This window comes from Melanotaenia boesemani, chromosome 20, assembly GCF_017639745.1.
Source record: "Melanotaenia boesemani isolate fMelBoe1 chromosome 20, fMelBoe1.pri, whole genome shotgun sequence".
NCBI lineage: Eukaryota > Metazoa > Chordata > Actinopteri > Atheriniformes > Melanotaeniidae > Melanotaenia > Melanotaenia boesemani.
Window position 1 is genome coordinate 26160301 of NC_055701.1, and position 20082 is coordinate 26180382.

The following is a 20082-nucleotide window of genomic DNA, read 5'->3' on the forward strand; positions in this document are numbered from 1 at the left end:
CTTTCAGTCCGATACCTTGGTTATGTTGTGTCGGAATGTGGAGTTGAAACGGATCCAGAAAAGATAAACCTGGCCAATTCCAAAGACATTAAAGGAGCTAAGATCATTTCTTGGATTCTCCGGCTACTATCGTCACTTCATTAAGCATTATGCAGCCCTAGTCAAACCATTAAATGACCTCACACATAGATATGGACCCGCCCAGAAGTCAACTGCAAGAAAACAATCCAAAGACCAATACCATGATCCCAAGCGGTGTTTTGGTGACCGTTGGACTCCTGCATATGGCTTTTGATACAGTGGACAGGCTTACTTCTGCACCTGTTCTTGGCTTTGCCAATCCCAAAAGATCCTTACATCCTACATACAGATGCAAGTACCACCGGTTTGGGAACAGCCTTGTACCAGGAGCAAGATGGAAGGCTTCGGGTGATTGCGTATGCCAGCTGTGGGTTGTCACAGAGTGAATCTCGGTATCCGGCACACAAGCTGGAGTTCTTGGCACTGAAGAAGGAGTGTATCCAAGAAATTCCATGACTACCTCTATGGAGCAGACTTTACTGTTGTCACAGATAACAATCCACTCACCTACCTCTTAACATCTGCAAAGCTGGATGCTACCAGTCACCGATGGCTTGCTGCATTATCCACTTACTCGTTCAAACTCCAATACAGAACTGACAAACAAAACTTTGATGCTGACGCTTTGTCGAGAAGGCCTCATAAATATATTTCAGAAACTCTGCATTCACAAAAGGAGTCAGATCTTCTCAATACCATTGCAAAGCAGCATCTAGACGATCTAAATAACTCCATTTCTCCTGAAGTGGTTGAAACCATCTGTCAAAGAGCCCTGGTTCGGGCCAGCAACCCGTTGGAGCTAAACCACAGCCATATTACTCTTGTAGAGTCCTTTGCTGTCACTACTAATGCGGTTCCAGACATCTATAGCAAAGAATCTGATCCTGGTTTGCCAGTCATTCCTTCCTTGTCCCAGTCAAAAGCAAAGAGAGGACCCGAGTATACTTGAAATTATTTCCCAACTCGAATCTGGAGACAAAGCTCACCCAGCTCTCCACAAAGAACTTCCCGAAATTTTGCTCTTATTGAGGGAATTGAACAAATTTAAACTTATCAATCAAGTCCTTTACAGGCAGAGACAGGATGACGGTCGCATCTCTTATCAGTTGGTAATGCCTAAGGAGCAGGGGGCCCAGGTACTACACAGTCTCCTTAATGACATGGGTCACTTAGGAGTGGACCGGACGGGCGCAAGGTTCTACTGGCCCAAAATGGCCAAGGATGTGGAGGATAAAATTAGGACCTGTCCCCGTTGTGTCAAGAGGAAAACACCCCCAGAAAGAGCTGCCCCATTGGCTAATATTAGCACCACCCATCCTTTGAAACTTATTTGCATGGATTATCTGAGTCTGGAGCCCGATACAAGCAATGTCAACGACATCTTAGTTCTTAAAAACCATTTCACTAAGTTCGCTCTGGCTTTTCCAACACCTAACCAGAAAGCTCGAACTGTAGCAAAGTGTCTGTGGTCCTGACTTTGAATCAAAACTCATTAAGGAACTGTGTGAAGTCACTGGTATTCAAAAAAGCTGTACTACTCCGTATCATCCACATCGAAATCCAGTGGAAAAGTTTAACAGGACTCTGCTTAGTATGTTGGGTACGTTGGAGAACAGTCAGAAATCCAAGTGGCGTGAACACGTAAAACCCCTTGTGCATGCTTACAATTGCACTCGGAATGAGGTGACAGGATATATCCCATATGAGCTTATGTTTGGACGTTCTCCATGATTGCCTGTGGATCTTGCTTTTGGCTTATCTGTTGGACAACCTCAGCATAAGTCTCATTCACAATATGTGCTCGATCTTAGATCTCGTTTGCAAGAAAGCTATCAAATTGCATCACGAAATGCTTTTAAGAATACAGAACGTAACAAAGTTCGTTATGATCAATGAGTAACTTCTTCAGTTTTTGAGCCTACTGATTGTGTACTCGTAAGAAATGTGCGCATACGAGGGAAACACAAACTCATGGATAAATGGGAGGATGATGTCTATGTGGTGGTTCGGAAGATTGATGATCTTCCGGTCTACATCGTGGCCCCAGAGCACAAGGATGGGCCCCTCCGTACATTACATAGAGACCTCCTGTTACCTAGTGGTTTCCTTCCTCAGGAGTCGGTGAGAACATCCCCTACCCCTTTGCGGAAGTCTCGTACTTCTCTGTGTGATCGAAAGCGGAGTGATGAACCTGGTGAAGATTTAGGTGGTGAGGACTTCCCTTTTGCTTTGACAACAATGCCTGATACACCCCTTGTAAGATTTACTGTGTCAAGATCCTCTGCCCCAGTTGCCCTGTTACCTGATCTTACTCCTGTAGGGCCGCAAGGTTCGGAAAATGCAGTATTGTTGCAACCACTTGAAAGCCTTTCTGACCATCACCATCCTGAGCTATTGTTTCCACCCAACCTACCTGTGGACCACTTACCTGAAACATACCTGCCTTCGGATGATGCTGTTGAACCTGTGGGGGACAAAGAGAGCGCATGCTTGTGCGTGGAAGGCTTGCAGGACTCTGTCGATAATGAACTGGAGAATAAACCTCCACCTGATACATCCATGGTTGAAGGACAGTCTGAACAGGGCCTTCTTGCCAGTCCGACCACTGACTTACCTGACAGTGACTTTGACCATTCCCACGTTAGTGATCAGACTGATCGTCCTATACGACGCTCAACTTGTGACCGTAGACCTCCTAGTCTGTTGCAGTATGCTACGGTTGGTAATCCTTTAGTTTCTGTGGTGCAAACTTTCACGGGCTGGTGGATGCTTATACAGAAGTATTGAATTTGACCTCTGTAGTGCCCTCTGCTTCTGTGTCTCCAGCTCATGTGGTTTGATAGTTCCCATGCCCAGGGTCGTGCATGGATTTTAAGGGGGGGACCCTGTAACCCCTGTCTGCCTGTCTGTACTGCACCCCTTAGTATTTTCACGGTATTTTGGCGCCGTATTGCGAGAATTTGTGATGCACGTGATGTGAATCATGTGACTGCTTTGTAATAACTATGGCGGTGCACACACTTGGACAGGCATGGGGGAAGCTTCTTGATAGTTTGCTACAGGTCAGTAATGGAACAAAAGCTCTTCTTTGACACCTCTGTATAAATATCTCCTCATGCTTTTTTTTACCTTTGTTATAGATGAGTTTCGAGTCATATCTATTGTTCAGGATGATCAGGATATGCTGTTAGATCACCTTGAATTGGTGAGTGTTTGATGCTAATCGCTAATCGCTAACCACTACTCGCTAATCGCTAGCTATGTATCTGCATTGATTGTTTTTGTTTTGCCAAGCGTGTTTTTGCATTATTGTATAAACTGTCAATGGTCATGACCAATTTCACTGTAAATATTTTGCACTTAAAATATTACTATTAATAATAAGGCATCCGTATAAAGTTTTTGCGGTCTGGTGTTTATTATCCTGGTCTGCATCCTCCTGGAGTGATCCTAGGTCTTCAATTAACACCCACACTATTGCTACTAGGTTAACAGTTGTTTTGTTGTGAAACCTTAATTGCCCTTTTTCTTACCCTGTCTAAGTTAAGATAAGTGCTACATGTGCGTTGGGGTTTACCCCGATGGACGAAATAGTAGCCTCCCTCCACCTTCAGGTGGGGGGACGGATTCTGACTGTTGTTTGTGCTTATGCACCAAACAACAGTTTAGAGTACCCACCGTTTTTGGAGTCCTTGGAGGGGGTGTTGGAGAGCACACCTTCCGGGGACTCCCTCATTCCGGGGACGCCCCTCCAGCAAAACCTGGAGGGGCGTGATTGGGAGGAATGGCTCCCCTGATCGGAATCCGAGTGGTGTTTTGTTGTTGGACTTCTGTGCTTGTCATGGATTGTCCATAACAAACACCTTGTTCCGGCATAAGAGTGTCCACATGTGCACTTGGCACCAGGACACTCTAGGCCACAGTTTGATGATCGACTTTGTAGTTACATCATTGGATTTGCGGCCGCATGTCTTGGACACTCGGGTGAAGAGAGGGATGGAGCTGTCAGCTGATCACCACCTGGTGGTGAGTTGGCTCAGATGGCGGGGAGGATGCCGGTCAGGCCTGGCAGACCCAAGCGTGTTGTGAGGGTCTGCTGCGAATGTCTGGCGGAGTCGCCTGTCAGAAAGAGTTTCAACTCCCATCTCCGGCAGAGCTTCAACCATGTCCCGGGTGAGGCGGGGGGACATTGAGTCCTAGTGGGCTGTGTTCCGTGCCTCTATTGTTGAGCTTTACTTCCACCCAGACATTGCTTTCCTTTCCCGCCGGAGATACATCCACCGTGGGTCTCGCCGCACTGTCCATAACAGCAGCTACTCCACGGCAATTAAATCCATCTGGTCCACCTCTCGTCGTCCTCCCAGAAACACTGGCAGGGCTGCTAATCACGGGATATTAGCAAACTTAGCACGGTCGGCTAACCCCTCAGTCAAGCTCAACAACTGCTCAACATCCCTTCTCTCACGAACAAAGGTCATCTCATCCAGGATCTCCTCACAGACCGTATGCTTGCACTTACACACTTGCAATTCTCTGTTGTTATTCTTCACCCAGAAAATCTCCAACATCCACCAACACCTCTGCTCCGACTATGTCTCCTCACACACCTGACCCCGTCATGCAGACTACCTTTTTCTTATTTTCTACTTCTTGATCCATCTGAGATTATCGGTCTCATTCTAAAATCTAAGCCCTCTACATGTCACCTTGACAAATCCTCACTCCCCTCTCTGCTTCCCCTCATAACTGCCATTATTCACTCCTCACTTTCTACTGGTGCTGTTCCATCTTCCTTCAAAACTGCCTCAATCACTCCCATGCTGAAAAAATCTGGGTCAAATCTCAATGACTTCAAGAACCTCCGTCCTATCGCCAATCTACCCTTTTTGTCTTAAGATCCTGGAAAAAACAGTCGCTTCTCAACTTCATTCCCATTGATCCAATAATAATCCGTATGAACATTTTCATTCTGGTTTTTGCCCCCGTCCCAGCACCGAAACAGTCCTTATTAAAATAACCAATGACCTTCTCCTCGCAGCTGACTCTGGTTTTCTCTCCATTCTCATCCTCCTTGACTTAAGTGCTGCTTTTGACACCATATCCTATTCCATCCTCCTCAGTAGACTCTCCTCACTCGGTGTCACTTCCTCTCCCCTTCTCTGGTTCCAGTCTTATCTCAATGGCCGCACTCAGTTCATCAAACTCAAATCTTTCACTTCCGACCCCTCCCCAGTCTCCACTGGTGTGCCCCAAGGTTCTGTCCTGGGACCTCTTCTATTCATCACCTATCTCCTCCCCCTTGGTCTAATCTTCCGTAAATTCAATATCTGTTTCCACTCTTACGCAGATGACACCCAGCTCTACCTGTCATGTAAACCAACTTCCACACTCCCACCCACCTCTCTCTCTGTCTGTCTCCTGGAAATAAAATCCTGGTTCACCACCAACTTCCTAAAACTGAACAGTAATAGAACTGAAATACTCCTCATTGGCACCAAATCCACCCTTTCAGAAGTTAACAATTTCTCCCTCACCATCAACAGCGCCTCAGTTTCCCCCTCCCCTCAGGTCAGGAATCTGGGTCAGGAATCACCCTCTCAGCTTATTTCCATCTGCGCAATATCAACCGTCTTCGCCCCTCCCTCACCCCCCACACCACCTCTATCCTTATGCATAGCCTTGTCACTTCCCGCCTCAAATACTGCAATTCTCTTCTCTTTGGCCTCCCACAAAAATCCCTTCAGAAACTCCAAATGGTTCAGAACTCTGCTGCCCACATCATCACCCAAATTCCTTCCTTTCATCACATCACTCCCATCCTGCAAGAACTCCACTGGCTTTCCATTAAGTACAGCATAGAATACAAGATTCTCCTCTGTACATACAAATCCATACATAAACTCTCACCCCCTTACCTCTCAGATCTTCTCCACATAGTCACACCTTCCAGATGTCTTCACTCCTCCTCTTCTATCCATCTCTCTGTCCCTCCTGCCCGCCTCAGCACCATGGGGAGCAGAGCTTTCAGTCGCTCTGCTCCACAGCTCTGGAACGCACTTCCTCCTGACCTCCACAATACCGACTCTCTCCTCACCTTCATTTCCAAACTCAAAGCCCATCTTTTCAGAATAGCATACTGTTTGTAACCTTATTTTCAATCACTTCCTCGCCATGTAAAAGACAGCTAGTTCAATACTACAGTCATGTGACACTGACGTCATCGACGCTACGTGCACCGGAACTAGTTCAGACGCATATCCTTCTCTCGGATGCACTCGCTGCATAAAAGACTTCTTTGTTACCCATAAGTTTCTGTATTGTTGTTGAATATTGCCTCGTATGTATAACATATGTTTACTTTAGTTTGTTTTCTGACTCACCAATGTCTTTGTTTATGTTATGCTTGCTTTGCGGGGTAACTTTAGCCAACGTGTGCTTATAAGCTAACAGTGCCACGTGTGGTTGAAGGTTAATGCAAGGCTCCTTAAGAAATGATTAGCCCCCTTGGCAAGCGGAGCAAGGTATGATATAACTGTTTCTGTAATATAAGGCATGTTTGAAACATCATATGTGTTACATCAGTCACTCAGTTTGTGTTTGTGTGACGTAAATTGTTGTAAATGTAAATATTGGAGTCACTACAGTTGTGTATTTGTGTTACAATACGTAGAGGGGAACTTACATATTTATTGTGAATGTGCAGAGTATTCGAGTCCTCTCTACAACTTTATCTTGTGCGGTTTACGAATACAACTGTGTTTATTTTATTTATAGTTTTCACAGTGTTAAAGATAAGAAGCTGGAGTCGTTCAGGCTGTTCCTGCGCACCCCAGAAGGTAACAAATAAAGTGTTACACCCGTCAGAAGCTCTCTTCTCCTTCATTGACGCCAAGGGCCGCTACACTCTGCCTTTTATGTTTAGGTTTTTTAAATTGTGTTGTTTATGTTTTGATTTTCCTTATCTGTTAATGTTTTCTTATTTGTTTTGTACAGCGTCCTTGGGTGCCCTGAAAGGTGCTTTAAATAAAATGTATTATTATTATTATTGTTATGGGTATCGGCAGGCTAAGCAGAACATAGGTTCAGCGGTCGCTAAGGCAAAAACTCGGGCATGGGAGGAGTTTGGAGAGGCCATGGAGAATGCCTTCTGGATGGCTTCGAAGAGATTCTGGTCCACCATCCGGCGGATCAGGAGGGGAAAACAGTGCTCCATCAACACTGTATACAGTGTGGATGAGGGGCTGCTGACCTCAACTCGGGACAATGTGAGGTGGTGGAGGGAATACTTTGAAGACCTTCTCAATCCCACCAACACGTCTTCCGATGAGGAAGGAGAGTCTCGGGACCCTGGTGTTAGCTCTCCCACCTCTGGAACTGCGGTTGCTGAGGTGGTTAAAAAGCTCCTCTGTGGCAGGGCCCCGGGGATGGATGCCCTTTGTCTCCGATTCTGTTCATAACTTTTATGGACAGAATTTCTAGGCGCAGCTGAGGTGTTGAGGGGATCCGGTTTGGTGGCCTCAGGATTGGGTGATCTCTGATCTTTGCTGATGATGTGGTTCTGTTGGCTTCATCGAGCCGCAATCTTTATCTCTCACTGGAGCGATTTGCAGGCGAGTGTGAAGTGGCTGGGATGAGAATCAGCACCTCCAAATCTGAGACCATGGTCCTCAGCCGGAAAAGGGTGGTGTGCTTTCTCTGGGTCGGGAATGAGGTCCTGCCCCACGTATCTCGGGGTCTTGTTCACGAGTGAGGGAAGGATGGAGCGGGAGATTGACAAGCGGCCAAAATGAGTTTTTTCCGCAGGGTGGCCGGGCTCTCCCTTAGAGATAGGGTGAGAAGCTTGGTGATCTGGGAGGGTTTCAGAGTAGAGTCGCTGCCCCTTCACATCGAGAGGAGCCAGATGAGGTGGCTTGGGCATCTGGTCAGGATGCCCCCTGATGAGGTGTTCCGGGCATGTCCCACCAGAAAGAGGCCCCAGGGAAGACCCAGGACACGCTGGACGGACTACATCTCACGGCTGACCTGGGAACGCCTCGGGATCCCCCTGGGTGAGCTGGTGAATGTGGCTGGGGAGAGGAGTCTGGGTTTCCCTGCTTAGGCAGCTGCCCCCGCAACTTGACTCCAGATAAGAGGCAGATAATGGATGGATGGATGGACGGTTTTTGTACTTAAGGCAGCTTTATAAATGAGGCCCCAGAATCAGAACGATGTCTGTGTGAAGGCAACAAGTGTCTGCATTCAGTCACTGAGTGTTCTCTGAACATCACTGTGTCAGTGTGGAAATTAATTTCTGCAGTCTGGTTTCTGGTTTTACTTTGGTGTTCAAACCTGATTCAGTATGAGAAGCAGAAGAGGCAGCCAGATGTCCACCATGTTGATCTACGTCACATCCTCTCTTTGCTTTACTGGATGCTTCGTTTGCTTTCACACTGGAAGAGAACAGAACCAGGACACCCCCCGGTTTTCAAGTAGACATGGGTTCATTTCTTTGGTCCGAACCAGAGTGAGAGTGAGCGTTTGCGCTGCTCCAAACAAACCAGGCTAGCCATGGAATTGGAACAGGGTTTGTTTAAAATGGACCAATTAGCACCAGGATGAATGAGTAAATCACAGCTGTGGTCAGACACAACGGTGGATCTCCACAGGAGTTCCCATGAGCCTTTGCTGCCTTTGCACAAGTGCATCTGTGAATCTGTCGAAATACTACTAACGTTTATATTCAAACTAAATCTGGGTTTATGGTGAGGAAGGTGTTCAGGATGAGTAGGAACACCGAAACAGGTATATGTCTAGAGCATTTTACATTCATGTTGGTTTCCAGCTAATGTGGATGTTTAGAAGGGTGGAGTAAACACAGAATGATCTCCATCAGTTAAAATTCCACAGATTTAATCTTCACCCAGCTCCAAAGATAGCCTCATCCTTATTTCCCTTCTCCAAAGCTTTATCTTTGCTTGATTCTGCAGAAAACATGTTGTTCTGGATAACTCTACATTCTTTGGTCATTTAAGCTTTAAAGGTCCCATATTATGCAAAATTTGGAAGGGCTGAAATTAAGGACCAAGGCTGACACCCTCTGACACCCATATGAAATAGCTGAAAAATGTATAATATGGGACCTTTAACATGATGGAGGAAGAGGAGGAACAGGCAGAAAGTTTTCAGCTGATCCATTCAATCCAAATATTTTACTGAATATGCAAAAACCCTCAAGACGTCTGATTTTACTCAGAGTCAGTAAATATTCTGGTAAAATGCACAGCTGCATTATTTAAATAATCAAGACAGCTGGAAAGAAACTGCTGTTCTTATGAATCTGAAAAGATTTATAATACACAGTTTCATAAAATAAATAAATACACAAATAAATAGACAACTGTCAAGAATCATAAACTGTTAACTGGGTAAAATAAAACAAATTCCAGTCTCTTGACAAAAATGACAAAACCATGTTGAAAGCTACATTTCCTCTGTAGCGACTCAAGACCGAAACTGACTATTACAGCTGGCTAACTATAAAGTAATCCTACTAAACAAGCTGAACTGACGTCATCTGCTGGTTTATTGTAGAGATGTGATGTTCATGAACGAATCGATGAGACCATGAGAACCGACTCGCAGTTGTGAGCCGTTCGGTCGTGAGCAGTTTGTTTTTATCTACAAATTCCTCATGCTGGCCTTCACATGACACGTGTTCTATTCATCTGTGTGCAGAAAGAATTGATCAGGAACAAATACTGAACATTTACAAAAATCTGCACCGATATTGTTTAGGTTAATTCTGTTTTTATTCATTTTATTTGTATGTTAAACAAATATTATATAGTAGATTCTTTATAGGTACATATTTTTATTATTCTTTTTCACTGTGAGTGTTTTGCATTACTAAATGTTCTTATTTGGAAAGATTTTGAGAAAAGTCGTTTTGCATGGAAATTAATTGTAGCCTGCTTAGTTGTTGTTGTACCACAAAGTGTTTTAAGAGAAAATCCAAAATAGTGATCTCACTATCAGAGGATGGAGATATCGTGCCTCCTTAAGGAATAGTTACAATGGAAACACAAACCATTATTTTAGAATAATTCCCACCAACAGCGTGTGTAAGTTTGAATTTTTCTGATCCAAATCTGACCTTAAAATTGCTGCCAGTGATTATTTTTTGATAAAAATGAGTTACACCTGATTAAATTCTAAAAATAAATAAATAAATAAAAAGATCAAGCTAGTCTTTTGAATGGCCCTTTGAAAGAAATGATTTGTCAAGATCTGGCTTCCTTCAAAGAGCCACAAATCCCACCTAGTTTATTGCACTTTCTTTACCTGCCGTTCAAGGCCATGATATTCCTAACATGTCCTTCCTGTTCTGGTGCTTGACATGCTACTGCTTAATACTAATTACTAAATACTAAATACTAATACAGTAATTTCAAACATTACAGTGACGAGAACGCACCACTAGATGTCATTGTCATACTTCACCTTGAAAAGGTGGCATTTTTGTTTTTTGTCTTTACGGGACAAAGCAGTCGGTTGTAACGTGGAAATATGGATATTAGAAAAAAATGAGAGATGTTAGCAGGTGTTAGAAGATCTTACTAGGTGTTACCATTAGAAGAAACTGGAGTATAGAAAAAAGAGATGAAATCACTCTAAAAGCAGTCATAACATGTAATAAAATCATGTATAACATATAAATAAAAGGGTTAATATAAACTATGGACTTAAAATAAGATTAAGTTAAAATCGACCAATAATAAAGAAGAATAAAAAAGCCTACATAAACAGGCAGTAGCCTAAGAATAAATAAAGTAAGTAAATAGGTAAAACAAATAAATACAAAATGTATTAACTTAATCAAAAATAAAAATGCAATCATTTAAAAGTAAAAAAAAAATCTATGAAAATTAATTATAAGCTAAGCTAATGGTTCTTGAGCCTGATTTTAAAAACATCAACAGTCTGCAGCCCTGAGGCTCTCAGGCAGCAAAGGCCCAAAAATGATAGAATGAAGTCTTGCCATAGCTTCTGATAAGAACTTTAGGGACAAACAAAAGTGTAAATGTCAGGACAAATGTCCAAAACTGTGGCGGAGGGGCCGGGTGGCTGGCCACCCTGCACTGAATCCTGGCCACCCTAATGTCACTATGCAATCTGATAAATTATGATTATGTCTGAATCACATCACTCATGTAAAGACCTCAGTCAGTGTAGAGTTGGATGAATGGCCAGAGGTCTTTTTTGTTAAGAAAGACATATTTTTGTACATTACATTTCATGGCCAAGACTATCAAAGTGCTTTACATAAAACCCATGGCTGGAATACTGACAGAGCAAGAACTCTACGTACTGTTATGCATGCAGGCGTTTTGGCCTCCCAAACACAGAGTCTGTGTTTACTTCAGTCTGGAGAAACAAAAACTGGAAAAAGAACAACATTCAGAAATGGGGTATTGGCTGCACATGTAAAGGAAGACGTCCACGTAAATGCACTGATGGCTTGGAAGCAATATGAGTGAGGAGAAAAATCAAATGCACCTGAAATGAGTACCTTAACTCAAAATCACAGTAAGCAGGTACAGGAAAATCGTACATGTATAAAAGCTGTAGCTGAGGTCTTGTTATTAACAGTAATCCAAAATATTTCACAAAGGGGTCATAGGGAGACAAAAGGATATGACAACTGTGGAAACTTCTTGGCTATATTGGATGTGATTGGTATGACCCTATTATCAAAAAGAAACTGACAGGGCCACGCAACGCAAAATACACAAGCCACTAAATTTAGACTGAAATTTTAGATACATTAGCTGAGATGGTATGCTCCTCCATCATAAAGGAGGTCAAGGAAAGCGAGGTTTTTCCATATTGGGAGATGAAACTTAAAGCACATAAAAGAAGGAAAAGATCTCTTTTGTGTTGAGGTACTATTAAGAAGGAGCTGTAAAAGAAAGCTTCCTCCACTTTGAATCTGCAGATCGCCTTGATGCAGCAGGACTGACAGAAAAAATAACCCAAATACCTGAAAGATAAGGACAATCTTATGACAGTGCTTCTGTCATGAGCAGCAGGCATTCTGCCGTTCAAGCTCGTATTAAGGAGGCAAAGCAGGATTTTTATGTCCATTGCAATGCTCATAGTCTTGTTCTTGTTCTTGTTGACACAGTTAAAGGAGTCCCACAACCTGAATGTTTATTGGCATTGTTGCAAAGACTGTATGTATTTATGTCTGGTTCTTATGTCCAAACCAAGTGGCTCGACACACAGAAAGACATGTATGCTGGAGCACCCAGAGAGCTTCAACGGCGGAGTGAGACAAGGTGGCCGTGTCAGTGCATGGCTTGCCGAACTGTACTTGATAGACTGCCTGATATTATATGTTTCCTTGAGGAAGTTGCAGATGAAAACAGCGGAGATAAAAGTGTTGATGCACGAGGTCTGCTTGCTCAAACTGACCTGCAGCTCATTGGCCTTTTGGTGACATGCACTCAGGTTTTTGTCTCTCTGACATTCTACAGTCTCCCTCTCTTGATTTATGTTCAGGAGTCAAAACAAATGTCCTGTTAAATGACATTTTTTTCTTTGTACCTGAGTTTGTAATAATGTCATTTAGGATATTTTTTTTTTCTTTCTTATAGAAGCTTTGAAATGAATCACTCTGAAATGGGTATGTATTCATCCTACATAACAGTATTTGTTGAAAATAAGTCAGCAATATAGTAAGATGTTAAGAAACTTGCATGAAGACTCCAGTAGATCTACTTTTAATCCATCTCAGTGAATTTGTTTCATTCCTAGTCTTTGATTGCTCTGACATTTCAGACATTTTCTTGTTAAATAAACAAGAACATGTTTAGTATCTTGCCGGCTTTAAAACCGGACTTTTTCCTTTATTTTCTGTTGGTGGCACAGAAAACTGAGTGGTCAGCTGAAACCAGTTGAAATCCCACCCCTGAACCTGACCAGGGTCACGCCTGATAAGTTACAGGAAGTAAGCTGGCTCTTGCTTCTTAGCTTGACAGAGTAACTCAAACCTCTAACAAACCTCTGGAGTGTGCACATGTGTGCGCATAAATAAATCAAAGCCTGAGCAGTTCCCAGCCAGATTTGACCTGTTAGATTTTTATTTCTTTTTGGTCGTTCTGTGGTCAATTAGCAACATACTTTCATCATTTTCTGTACCTTTAACATAATTTTGTACATCATTATGGTTGCTGTGGTCATTTTGTGTTTATCTGCTGTCTTTTGCAATTCTTTTGTTTACTTACATATACTTTTTAGCACATTATTCCAAACATTTTGCATCTATGTGTTTATTTTCCACTTCTTTTTGCTAAATATGCATGCATTTGTAGTTGTTTACTTTGTGCCTCCATCTAGTTATTTTCCATCTCTTTTTCAAAGGTTCTGTCTATCTCCATTTTAATGAACTAATCCACATGAAATGCACTGTCCCATCTTTATCTCTTACCAGTTATAACTACATTATTTTTTTATATCAACAGATATGACTATTTTTGCCATATTTTTTTAAACCTGCTTGTATCACCAGCAAACATAGTCAATTAACTAAGCAGTGTTAAATCCTGCAGGTGTAAACGTGTACAATCAGCAGACCACAAGCTGCAGGAAATAAACCACAACTGCAGCATCTAAAGATCATACAAATCCCAAAAGCCATGACTCCAGCACCATTCCTCAAGGTAAATGAGGATTCTGTTGCACACACGTATTTAGTTTTTATCCATTTTGTTTGCTGAGATCCACTAATAACTGGCACCTTTCACAGTTCTAGAAGATCTAGAAGCACTGAATGAAATAAATGTTGATGCTTAACTTTCCAGTAGAACCTCCACAGCATTAATGGCTCAGCATGCAGCACTAACACCGGCTCAGAAGAAGTATCTGTACAACATTGCAGCTTCCTACAGCCCTGCACTTGTCCGCAGCCTCATCACCCAACACTACATGAACATGCTGCACAGGAGTGTACAATCAGGTGAAAGGAAACAATATATGATGTAAACCATTGGACAGTGTGCTGTCCTTCATTTCTTTAGTAAAACACGTGGCTCTGTGAGCTTTAACATCATGGTCATTGTGATTATGGTTGTTTAGGCCAAAGCCCTGACAGAGAGAGCCATTCTGTCATTTTTGTAACTTCAGCTGAACATGAGAATTAAAAACCCAAAGCACAATCAGAAAATCTCTGCAGATCAAAACACAAGGGAAAAAATCATGCTAATGAAAGATATTCTGGAAAATCCAAATAATATCCAAATATCACAAACAGAAAATCCAGGTGGGACCCAACTCATTAACTGATGGAATATCTTTAAATGATCTCTCTTTACAGACAATTCTGGTTTATATCGCGTACACATAGTTTTCCAAAAAAGAGAAAAAGAAAAAAGTGAAGTTTTTTCCCATTTTATTAATGGAAATTAGCTGCCAGGCGGGAATAAATCAGAATAATTCCTCGGTTTCTAAATGAAAACACAAAATACTAAATGTTTAATGTGTGACTTGGTATGTCTGTCAATGCATCAGCTTCAAAACGCAAGCAAAGAAACAAGCATCAGCATGACAGTATTATATACAGTATATATATATATAGAGAGAGAGAGAGAAAGATGAGAAGAGGAGGATGAAGAGGAGGAGGGAGGAAGATGATTCTGAGTGAATGTTTCAGTTCACTTTCTTTGGAAGAATTTTCTCAAATTTATGATTTTCGTTTTGAGTCTCTGTCTTCAGAAATAATTTAGGGAGAAACATGTTAACACAATTATCTCAACAATATAATCGATTGGTACCTTTATGTGTCTTTAATGAAGTTGAGATAAAGTTTGAAGGCAGCAGCTGAGTTTTCATTTCTCTCATCTGCTGCAGTTCATGAGCGACATCTTTGCTGCCCTCTAGCGGCAGAATGAGAAGCTCATTTCCGGGAAATCACCTCCTTATTAGAAACAGTGGGACTACACTTTGTCCCTGTAATTAGAGTTCACACAGTGAGCTCGAGGGCCTGGCCTCGGCTTGTTAATCATCTAACTACAGCAGCAGACACTGTTACTTTTATTTCTGTCACTTTTCCTGGAAAGTTGAACATGGGAAGAGTTTTTCAGATATAAATACAGATGCATATTACTTTAAAATGGAATAGTTAACATTATTCATCCACGTCATTGTTTTAGAAGCAGTTCAAATATATATATATATTTTTAAATTATTCCAAAAACTAGGTTTTATGTTTTTACCAAAAATTGAAAACATATGAATGAGAAAACCTTTATTGTCATTTAACATACAGTGCGGCTTCGATCAGTGCAGCAGTAATAAAATAAGAACAGAAACTACATTAAACATCTACATTAATATATACCATGTGTTTGTACTCTTTTTTTTTAACTGAGGGGGAAAAGCTGTGATTAGTCTGTTTGTCCCATTTTTTTAGGCACCTGTACCTCCTACCCGAGGGAACGATGAAGAGGAACAGCAGGTGCTGTCTGGGTCTGAGGTGTCAGCCGGTGATGTTTGGACCAGTTTTCATGACCCTCTGACCTTCAGATAGTCAATACGGTAATGGGGTAAATACGGTCCTGCGTATTTGGCCTGTTTTTGGAATTTTGCGGAATCTGTCGCTTGATGTACCAAATGGAGCAATACCACCGGAAACCACAGGGTCAGTGTTGAGCAGTATAGCTGACATGTGACCGGCTAAAAGACCAAACCATAGAAGAAGAAGATAATGAGAACTGTAGAGATACCTGAGAGATGTCAGAAGCCTTTAAAAAGACTGTGTGAATGTGTTGGGCGTATTAGGCAGTTGCAAACAACTTCACAGACTATTCTCATCTTTCCTCACTGACCACGTGATTGCACAGCTGGTGACGTTCGTGGGTGAAAAAAAGATAAAGAAGTCTTACTGCTACCCGGCTCAGCCGCTACAGCTAGCTTTTCACGTCAACAAAAAATGTGTTGTACCTTTGGATGTTTCAGTCATCGACATCTTAAGAACAGGATTTTATTTTGCAGACTGCCTGCTGACTCTGAACTAGTGATGGTGTAATGAAGCCCCGTGAATGTGCTGAGACTTTCTGGCATCGCCAAAAGTGTCATTACTCGAGGCCCCATTTAACAGCTCATTTGGTGGTGCTGACATCTGCTGGTCATGTGATGTCCAGCAGTCCACCTGTCAATATGTAAACTAAACACCCGTGGATGGACATAATGATGTAACTTTATTGTAAATTAATCTATAAATAGGCTATATTAAAATATATGAATAAAGTAATATATATTTTATCTATCTATCTATCTATCTATCTATCTATCTATCTATCTATCTATCTATCTATCTATCTATCTATCTATCTATCTATCATTTCTGCAGATTAAAGTTATATCTTATAACTATAAGATCTATATCTCATATAAAAATATTCGCAAACTGCTGCTGTTTGCTTTCGTCAGTGCTGCATGTCACCTCGCTGTCACCTGGAAGTACACAGAGCATTTCTTGCATTTTCTGCGGCTTTTCAGTGGCTCGAATCACGCAACGAGGCAGTCACGTGAATTAGGAAAAACGGGACCTAGTTTGTCTTTTGTCACGTGATATTCAGGAAAATAATACGGGCCTAGTTGCAGGCTTCATTTGGACACGCCCCCTTTACTTGACGCAGGCTTTGGGGCATTTGTGTCAGACGTAACTTCACTAGTGGACCCCCCCGTGAGAAAATCTCTAATACGGAGGTTGGGTGGGGGTTAGATTCACCTCTGGATCTCACTGATCCAATTAAAGTCAATTACACCACAAAATAACTGCTTTTCGCTCCTAACGTTTCTGTTATTTACCAGCAGTGTAACACACGTGTTATTAATATGTTTGTAGGTCATGTGAATAGTTACAAAATAAATAAACACGGTTCTCCCCTTCAAGTTACGTCATCTTGACGCTGAGATGACGCTGTTGCTGGATGATAATGTTTGATTCTGAAGTCGAGTGACAAATAAACAGAAATGGACTAAAAGGTTAAAAAACCCTTTTTATTTTCTTATGTGATCTGCTCATGATGAAGAAAGGAAAGTGGAAGAAGAGAACAGGCTTGCAGATATATTATCAACTGTCATGCAAACCGTCATTAATTTAATGGAACAATTTGTATTTAGAGAGACTGATAAGGAACGTTATTGGGTGTTGATGGAACTGCAGGTCTCCATTACAGTTTACAGTTTATGGAGGTCTGTGTGTGTGTAGTTGATTCAGGTAAAAGTTGAGGTCAGAGGTCACATGATGTTTAGCTGAGCTGCTCTTTGGCTCTTTGACCCTCAGGTGAACCGACTCACCTGCTGAAGCAGAGGAAGCTGAGATGATAGTTGGACTGATAGCAGAGAGTTGAATAGTTCAGTGGAAAAACAAAGCCCTCAACATGACTTTAATAACAGGTTAGAACACACACACACACACACACACACACACACACACACACACACACACACACAGGCTGTCAGGTTTCCATCATAAAGATGTTTTTTATTCTCTAGAGACCGAACCAGAACACAACTTTGGATGAAAGGACCAAAATCCAGATGCAGGACTAGGTCCTGGGGTCTGTCTGGATCAAGTCCTGGAGTCTGGCAAGTCCTAGAGTCCACCAGGACCAGGAAGTGGAGTCTGGTAGTCTGAAAGAAGGATCTGGATGATGACTCAGTCTCTTAGTGAAAAGATAATTATCCCTTTTCATTTGACGGTTTAAGGATTTATGGTTTTGAGTCACATCGAAACCTGAACCACCTCCACAACAAGACCTGATCTTGATCCCAAACCTCACCTCTACACCGGACTTACGTCACTGCTGCAGCAGGATTCCTGGCTCAGTCCAGACCAGGTCCAGAATGCCCAAACTTCACAGGACCAAGTCCATTTCCTCAGTTAGCTCAGGTCTGAGTGGAACCAGAATTCCAGGATTATCAGGAATTCCAGATTCCAGGCATTGACCTGGTTCTCAGAGTTTTATTTTTCTCAGAATTTGGTTTCATTTCTCTGGTTCTGAATGTCTGGTCAGTTTCTGTGAGACCACTGAGCTGGACTGAGGCAGGCTGATCCAGATACCACCAATTCTGGTAGCTCTACCGGTCCAACTAGAAGGAGGATATATGAGGAGGATATATTTATCCACAACAGTTTTAACAAAAAGTTGAGAAAAAAAGTTCATTGTTTTTTCCGTTCTCCTCTTCCTCCCCCTCCTCCTCCTCTTCCTCCTTGTTGTCTCCTTTCTCAGTTTTGGTGGACGTGCTCTTTAATCCATCAGATAATCCAGGTAATCCTGGTTTATCAGCCAGCAGTTGTTCTCCTCTGTCCCGGGTTCATTAAGAGCTTTAAATCAGCAGACTGGAACCAGTTAACAAACCAGTAAGAATTGCTCTTTGACCATCAGTCTGATTTATTTCAGGAACTGGATCTAAACTGGGTCATGACAACAAACCTGAATAACATCAAACCACAAATAATCATCTTTAAGATAATAATAAAAATAATAATAATAATAAATTATTATTACTACTACTACTACTACTAATAATAATAATAATAATAATCATAATAAATTAATAATAAAAATAATAATAATAATAAATTATTACTACTACTACTACTACTACTAATAATAATAATAATAATTATAATAAATTAATAATAAAAATAATAATAATAATAAATTATTACTACTACTACTACTACTACTAATAATAATAATCATAATAAATTAATAATAATAATAATAATAAATTATTATTACTACTACTACTACTACTACTACTACTAATAATAATAAATTAATAATAATAATAATAATAATCACAATAATCATAATAAATTAATATTAATAATAACAATAACAATAATAATAATAATAAATTAATAATAATAATAATAATTGGTTTATTAGCAGCTAACTTGGAATGATCAAAAAGTTTTTCTTTCAGTTGTAGAAAAGTGATCAATCTAGAAATCTTCCTGTTAAGGAAAATCATTTTCAGGAGGAGGAAATAACTTGTTGGCTCCACGGCATCAGAAAAGCTGCTGCATCATTTCTAAATCAAAGATATTCTGCTGATGTTTGGTTCAGGGAACCTCCTGCTGTGAAATAAAATATGAAGATCTGAGAAATGAAATGAAACTCTGATCTAACCTGAGGAGAGAAAATCTGGAATCATCTCGGGTTATCGACAGGTGGAAAATGAAAATAATAAAAAATATTTATTTTAAATTTTTGAATTCATGAAGATTTCTCATCTTAATTCTTTGATCCACAGTGTGTTGAACTTGTGATGAAATGATAAAACCTGAACCTTGGAGGAAAAATGAAGGAATCCTTGGAAGAGTGCTTGTGATACCTGAAGTTATGGATCTGCTGTTGGTTAGTTTAAAAGAGAATTTTCATCACTATGAAGGATTACATGTTGACAATATAGCCGCTCTGTAAAATAAATGATGCTTTACATGATGCCTTCAGGCTCACCTCACTGAGATGAACTGATGCAGCAGCATGTGGTTTTAGCTAAAATATCAGACCACCAAACTCTCTGTTGTGCTGCAGCAGCTGCCTGGATAACTGCTTTTAAACACAGGGATGAGCAGAGCAGTCACATGACACTACCAACATTAATCATAAATCCTTCATCTTATTCATCATCATCATCATCATCATCATTCTAACAGGTAAACTGCATTTTATGTCTAGAACATGCTGTCCAGACACCAAAATTATGCTGAAAGGTGGACTGTTGTTGATATGAGGTCAATATAGAGACCAGAACAAATCTTCCTAAGAACTGGTTTCGGATCTGGAGTCAGAGATTATCAAGGAGACACGAGATGATGTTTAGACATTTTATTCTTCCTACCTAACTCAGTTTGATTAATCAAAATATAACAGAGAGAAACAAGAACTAAACTAGAGAAACTTTGAGACATTTCCATGACTGGAAAATGGACATGAAAGTTTA